Here is a 5,974-nt window from a genome sequence, read left to right as displayed (position 1 = left end):
AAATATTGAGGTTGTCCAATTGTCAATAGCGGTACTCGGACAGTTCAGTATAAAAAATGATGCGAAATGCGGACAGTTAACTTGGGTAATCAAAGTGTTAAAACAGGAGAGAGTTCACTCAACCCAAAAGTCCGGGTCAACCCTGATCAGTTATTTTACGAATAAATATGCAAATAAGGAGTGGAAATTTGCAAATATTGAGGTTGTCCAATTGTCAATAGCGGTATACTCGGACAGTTCAGAATAAAAAATGATGCGAAATGGTATAATAAGTGTAATAACCTATTAACCTTTGATACAAAATGGCGGCCTTATAAGGAGTGGAAATTTGCAAATATTGAGGTTGTCCAATTGTCAATAGCGGTACTCGGACAGTTCAGTATAAAAAATGATGCGAAATGGTAATAAGTGTAATAACCTATTAACCTTTGATACAAAATGGCGGCCTTTTTTGGCTTATCCTGAATAACTGTTGGATTTATTTTAAAGCAAAAGCTGATCCAAGAGAAATGTTGGATGAAACAAGTCAACGCATTCAATGTTCAAAGGGTGGGTCCATTCAAGAAAAACCTTATAGCCATCATAAACTTACTCCTCAAATTCGAAAAAAGAGGGAGAGAGAGGGAGAGGTAGGTAAAAATAAGAATGGTCAATCTCACGTGTTGCTCGTAAAATCTAAAAATCAGGAGGGGAGAGGCTAAGTTTCCATAGCACATAATTGGATTTCCAAAAAGCGCATCACGAAAGAGCCCAAAAATGAAATTAGACCCCCCTCGAAATTCCTCGATTTCGATGCTGAAGATCATAAAAGTTTGAAAATTGACTTTGAAAATCCTCTCCATGAACCAAAACGAAGCTCGTAAAGGTGTGAGGAAAAATAAAGAAAAGGGACTCTGAACTTTCGAGCGAGGTGTTCAATAAAAGTCTTTCCTCGATATGAACAAGGCCTTTGATAAAGTGAACACAGATCTACACCAGGAGCAACACTTTACCAGGGTTGTCATGACAACGCGTCTTTTTATTTTACCACCTAGGCCCTTGAATTATACCGGGTGATACCGAGTCCTTGGTTCGAAACCAGCTTGAAAACTAGGTCCCTCAAATCGTGTTTTTACACTAAAGACTGACCATCGAAAATTTGACCCGATTACGTACGTATACATTACTTTCCTGTGAACACAGAAAAAAATTAAATTATAACCTTTGGCAGAAATATTTTCACCCGAAAAGTGGCTAAGATAAAAGGTACACCCTCTTCAAAATGTTACAAAGGGGGAATTTTGAGTTGCGGTGAAAAATTAATACACCTCTCAGTGAATGGCGTACCCCAGGGATTAACCCGGGGTCCGGAAGGCGGAGGAGGGGGAGGCCTCGCTTACCCAAAATTTAAGGGTCAGGCAGAAAGTGCTTTTGTTTGAGGGAAAAAGGTATTTTTGGGGGAGGAAATGGAGCCTCTTCAGAACCAAAAACTTCACAAAATATTTCCCATTTTGACCCTTGTATACTTAAAGGCAACATGAACTAATTTTATTGTTATAAGAATTAGAACTCTGACAGAAAATATCTGAAAATTTTTAATCCACCTGGTTAGTTCCAGTTCGCTGTCCGGAAGGTAAAATCTCCTGGTCAACACTCAACTTGACCATTGGATTCTGGAACACGGCAAAAGCCATCGATAGAAAAAGTCCCAACCTTGTTATACCTTATATCACTAGAGAAGTAGATAATGAAGAGGTCCAATACTCTGACGTTAAATCTGTAAAATAATGTCATTTAAAAGGGTTAATTTCCGAACATTTTGAACAATGTATCGGCGGTATCGGTATTCTCCCACTTCTTTCCAGCACGAGGATGGGGGCTAAAAAAGGAGAAGAGGACTAGAGGACACCGCGGGTTGATAATACCACAACATAGGCCACTAAAATGAGCATTGGGACTGTTGGGGGGAGAGATGAGGGAGAGAAAGCTAGGGGAAAGAGAGATAAGGGAAGAAGAAGAGGAAAGTTCCCATTTTGACCCTTGTATACTTAAAGGCAACATGAACTAATTTTATTGTTATAAGAATTAGAACTCTGACAGAAAATATCTGAAATTTTTTAATCCACCTGGTTAGTTCCAGTTCGCTGTCCGGAAGGTAAATCTCCTGGTCAACACTCAACTTGACCATTGAATTCTGGAATCCGGCAAAAACCATCGACAGAAAAAGTCCCAACATTGTTATATCCTATATCACTAGAGAAGTAGATACTGAAGAAGTTCAATACTCTGACGTTAAATCTGTAAAATAATGTCATCAAAGGGTTAATTTCCGAACATTTTGAACATGTGTCGGTATTGGTCGTTGGTACCCGCTTCTTTCCAGCACGAGGATGGGGGCTAAAAAAGGAGAAGAGGACTAGAGGACACCGCGGGTTAATAATACCACAACATAGGCCACTAAAATGAGCATTGGGACTGTTGGGGGGAGAGATGAGGGAGAGATAAGAGAGGAAGAAGAGGAAAGAGAGAGAGAGAGAGAGAGAGATAAAAGAGGAAAGAGAGAGAGAGAGAGATAAAAGAGGAAGAAAAGAAAGAGATAAGGGAGGAAGAAGAGGAAAGAGAGGGGAGGGAAAGAGAGAGATAAGGGAGGAAGAAGAGAGAGAGAATTGCCTGAACAATTTTCCTCCAAGCTGACAGAATAGGGTAATGTACAAATTTTGAGGGAGAAAAAGAGATAGAGAGAGGGGAATTTTATGTATGTTTTATGGTCAAGCAATTTTATACCTCAATGGAGGGGAGAAACTGGGATGGTGAGGATAAGAGGGGAGGGGGAGAAGAGAAGGAGAAAGAGGAGAAGAAGAAAGATCAGTAAATCTCTGTTTTTACATTCTTTCCTCCTCCTCTTTTTTCTTTTTCTTCTTCTACCTTCTTTTCTCTTTTACCGCTTTCTTGGTGTCGACAATGTGTTTTTTTTTCTTCTTCTTCTTCTTTTCTTTCTTTTTCCTCGTTTTTTGCTTCGTATTTTCATGGTTATGTATACTTTTCATGTTTACACCAGCTACCTTGATTCGATTGTGTATTACAATCTTGTTAAATTTATACCCGGAAATTAGAAAGGTGCGTTCTTTCCATTTATAACCTACCTAATATTGCTCCTATTCGATAAAATCTCCTTCGACCACTATTAGGAAAGAAGAAGAAAATTCTGAATCCTATACCGAACAAACTCCCTCCAACATTTCGTCAAAACACATACCAAAACAAAATGAATATCATACACCAGCTACCTTGATTCGATTGTGTATTACAATCTTGTTAAATTTATACCCGGAAATTAGAAAGGTGCGTTCTTTCCATTTATAAGCTACCTAATATTGCTCCTATTAATTTGATAAAATCTCCTTCGACCACTATTAGGAAAGAAGAAGAAAATTCTGAATCCTATACCGAACAAACTCCCTCCAACATTTCGTTAAAACACATACCAAAACAAAATGAATATCAATCAATCAATCAATCAATCAAACAATCCATAATCGTTCCATCATGGGACGGGTCGATGTACGAAGCCTCTCCACCAATTTCGATCATTGTATCTCTGCTCCCTCTCGATGTCGTTCCAATTTCCTTGTTTTCTTTGAATATCAGCTCTGATGACAAAATGAATAAAGGAACAAAAATATGAAATAAAACAACAGTGCTAACAGCACTAAAAAAATTCGACCCGATTACATTACTTTCCTTCCTTATACTAATACTAATACTAATCGTAAATTTAATACTAATACTAATACTAATACTAATACTAATACTAATTTTTTTTTTTTTTTTAAGCAAATACTTTCATAATATTTATTAATAAATCAAGCAGAACTCAAAACATAATAGAACAAAAACAAAAAATGTATGCTTATGATTCTGGCTCGTTAATAAAGTAATAACATTTGAAAGTTTTTGTAACCCTTTCAGCAAAGCTGGTGTTGGGTTACAAACAATATAAATAACAGAAATTCCTTTCTTCGAAAACAGTGATATTAGTAAGTAGATATAGATAGGTATTAAATTTACGATATTGGTAAAAAAGTGTTTATTTCAAAGTTTTGTGTTGCAAAGCTGGTGTTGGGTTACAAACAATATAAATAACAGAAATTCCTTTCTTCGAAAACAGTGATATTAGTAAGTAGATATAGATAGGACCTAGGTATTAAATTTACGATATTGGTAAAAAAAGTGTTTATTTCAAAGTTTTGTGTCTTTAACCATTCCTTTGTTTTATATTTGAGAATTAGAGGACGATCTTTCAGCATTTTTAGTTCCAAAGGTATTGTACAGTAAAATTTCCGTCCCAAGTATGAAAAATGCCTACATGTCAAAGATTTATGAATTCGTATTGTTTGTATTTGTCCAGTTCGTCTAGTCTGGTAAGGGTTGTCATTTACAGGCCATAGATGCTCTCTTTTTATAGAGTATAATGTCAGTTTGTAAAAGTATAGGTTTGTAAATTTACAAGAGAACTTTATCTGGATTCTGACAGACTTCATCCTGAGTGTCAGAAGAAGAAAGAAAACACCTCATCAAGGCAAAGCAGCAAAGGGTTAACGACTGATGACCTGTGTTTTGTTTCCCATTGTTGTTTTTGTTGTTCCTCTTGTTTTTTTTTTTTATTGTTGTTGTTTTTATTTTTTCTTTATTATTGCTATGAAGCCTATGACTTCAAACTGTCGGATATAGGCACCAAGAAGCAAATTTTTACTTTCCTACATTTGGAATGTTTAATTAGGTAGGATATTTTAAGGCTCTTAATAGCTTTTACTTTTTTTTTTTTTCTTTTTTAATGTGTTTTACTTAAAAAGAAGGTTTAACAATTGAAGTGCCATTCCTAGGTACAAAGTTTTGTTTACGTTATTGTTTAATTTTGCGGTCTCCGTTTGTTTGGCACCACTTGGCCACTTTTATCAGACCGCGATTGATTCCTGTTTAGGTCACAACTTTATCATGATCACTTTTTTGGGTAACTTTTACCGGCTTGACTGACTTGAAATTTGGCACACTTATGGATTCTTCTTTATTTCATCCGTCCTTTCTTTCTTTATCTCCTTCTTTCTTTCTTTCTTTCTTTCTCTGCTTCTTTATTGCTGCCTTGTTTCTTTCCTTCCTTCCTGCCTTCCTTTCTTTCGTCCTTCCTTTCTTTATTCCTTTCTTTCGTCCTTCCTTTCTTTATTCCTTCCTTTCGTTTTTCCTTTCTTTCGTCCTTCCTTTCTTTATTTCTTCCTTTCGTTTTTCCTTTATGATCACTTTTTTGGGTAACTTTTACCGGCTTGACTGACTTGAAATTTGGCACACTTATGGATTCTTCTTTATTTCATCCGTCCTTTATTTCTTTATCTCCTTCTTTCTTTCTTTCTCTGCTTCTTTATTGCTGCCTTGTTTCTTTCCTTCCTTCCTGCCTTCCTTTCTTTCGTCGTTCCTTTCTTTTTTCCTTCCTTCCTGCCTTCCTTTCTTTCGTCGTTCCTTTCTTTTTTCCTTCCTTTCGTCCTTCCTTTCTTTCGTCCTTCCTTTCGTCCTTCCTTTCTTTATTCCTTCCTTTCGTCCTTCCTTTCTTTATTCCTTCCTTTCGTCCTTCCTTCCTGCCTTCCTTTCGTTCGTTCTTTCTTCCTTTCGTTTTTCCTTTCTTTATTTCTTTCTTTCGTCCTTCCTATCTTTATTCCTTCCTTTCGTCGTTCCTTTCTTTTTTCCTTCCTTTCGTCCTTCCTTTCTTTATTCCTTCCTTTCGTCCTTCCTTTCTTTATTCCTTCCTTTCGTCCTTCCTTTCTTTATTCCTTCCTTTCTTTCGTCCTTCCTTTCGTCCTTTCTTTATTTCTTCCTTTCGTCCTTCCTTTCTTTATTCCTTCCTTTCGTCCTTTCTTTCTTTATTTCTTCCTTTCGTCCTTCCTTCCTGCCTTCCTTTCGTTCTTTCTTCCTTTCGTCTTTCCTTTCTTTATTCCTTCCTTTCGTC

The 5,974-nt window shown here is 36.6% G+C and overlaps 1 long non-coding RNA gene across 1 annotated transcript; it reads left to right on the top strand.

Moving 5' to 3' along the window:
• The first annotated feature begins 3,881 nt into the window (after positions 1-3,881).
• LOC113465338 lies at positions 3,882-4,434 on the top strand. Its single transcript, XR_003391948.1, has 2 exons — positions 3,882-4,062; positions 4,211-4,434. It is a non-coding gene; the product is annotated as an uncharacterized LOC113465338 (long non-coding RNA).
• The last annotated feature ends 1,540 nt before the right edge of the window (positions 4,435-5,974 follow it).

Source organism: Diaphorina citri, unplaced genomic scaffold (assembly GCF_000475195.1).
Source record: "Diaphorina citri unplaced genomic scaffold, Diaci psyllid genome assembly version 1.1 scaffold641, whole genome shotgun sequence".
NCBI classification, from domain to species: domain Eukaryota; kingdom Metazoa; phylum Arthropoda; class Insecta; order Hemiptera; family Psyllidae; genus Diaphorina; species Diaphorina citri.
The sequence above is the reverse complement of the archived record's forward strand: the minus strand, read 5'-3'. Positions and strand labels throughout refer to the sequence as shown.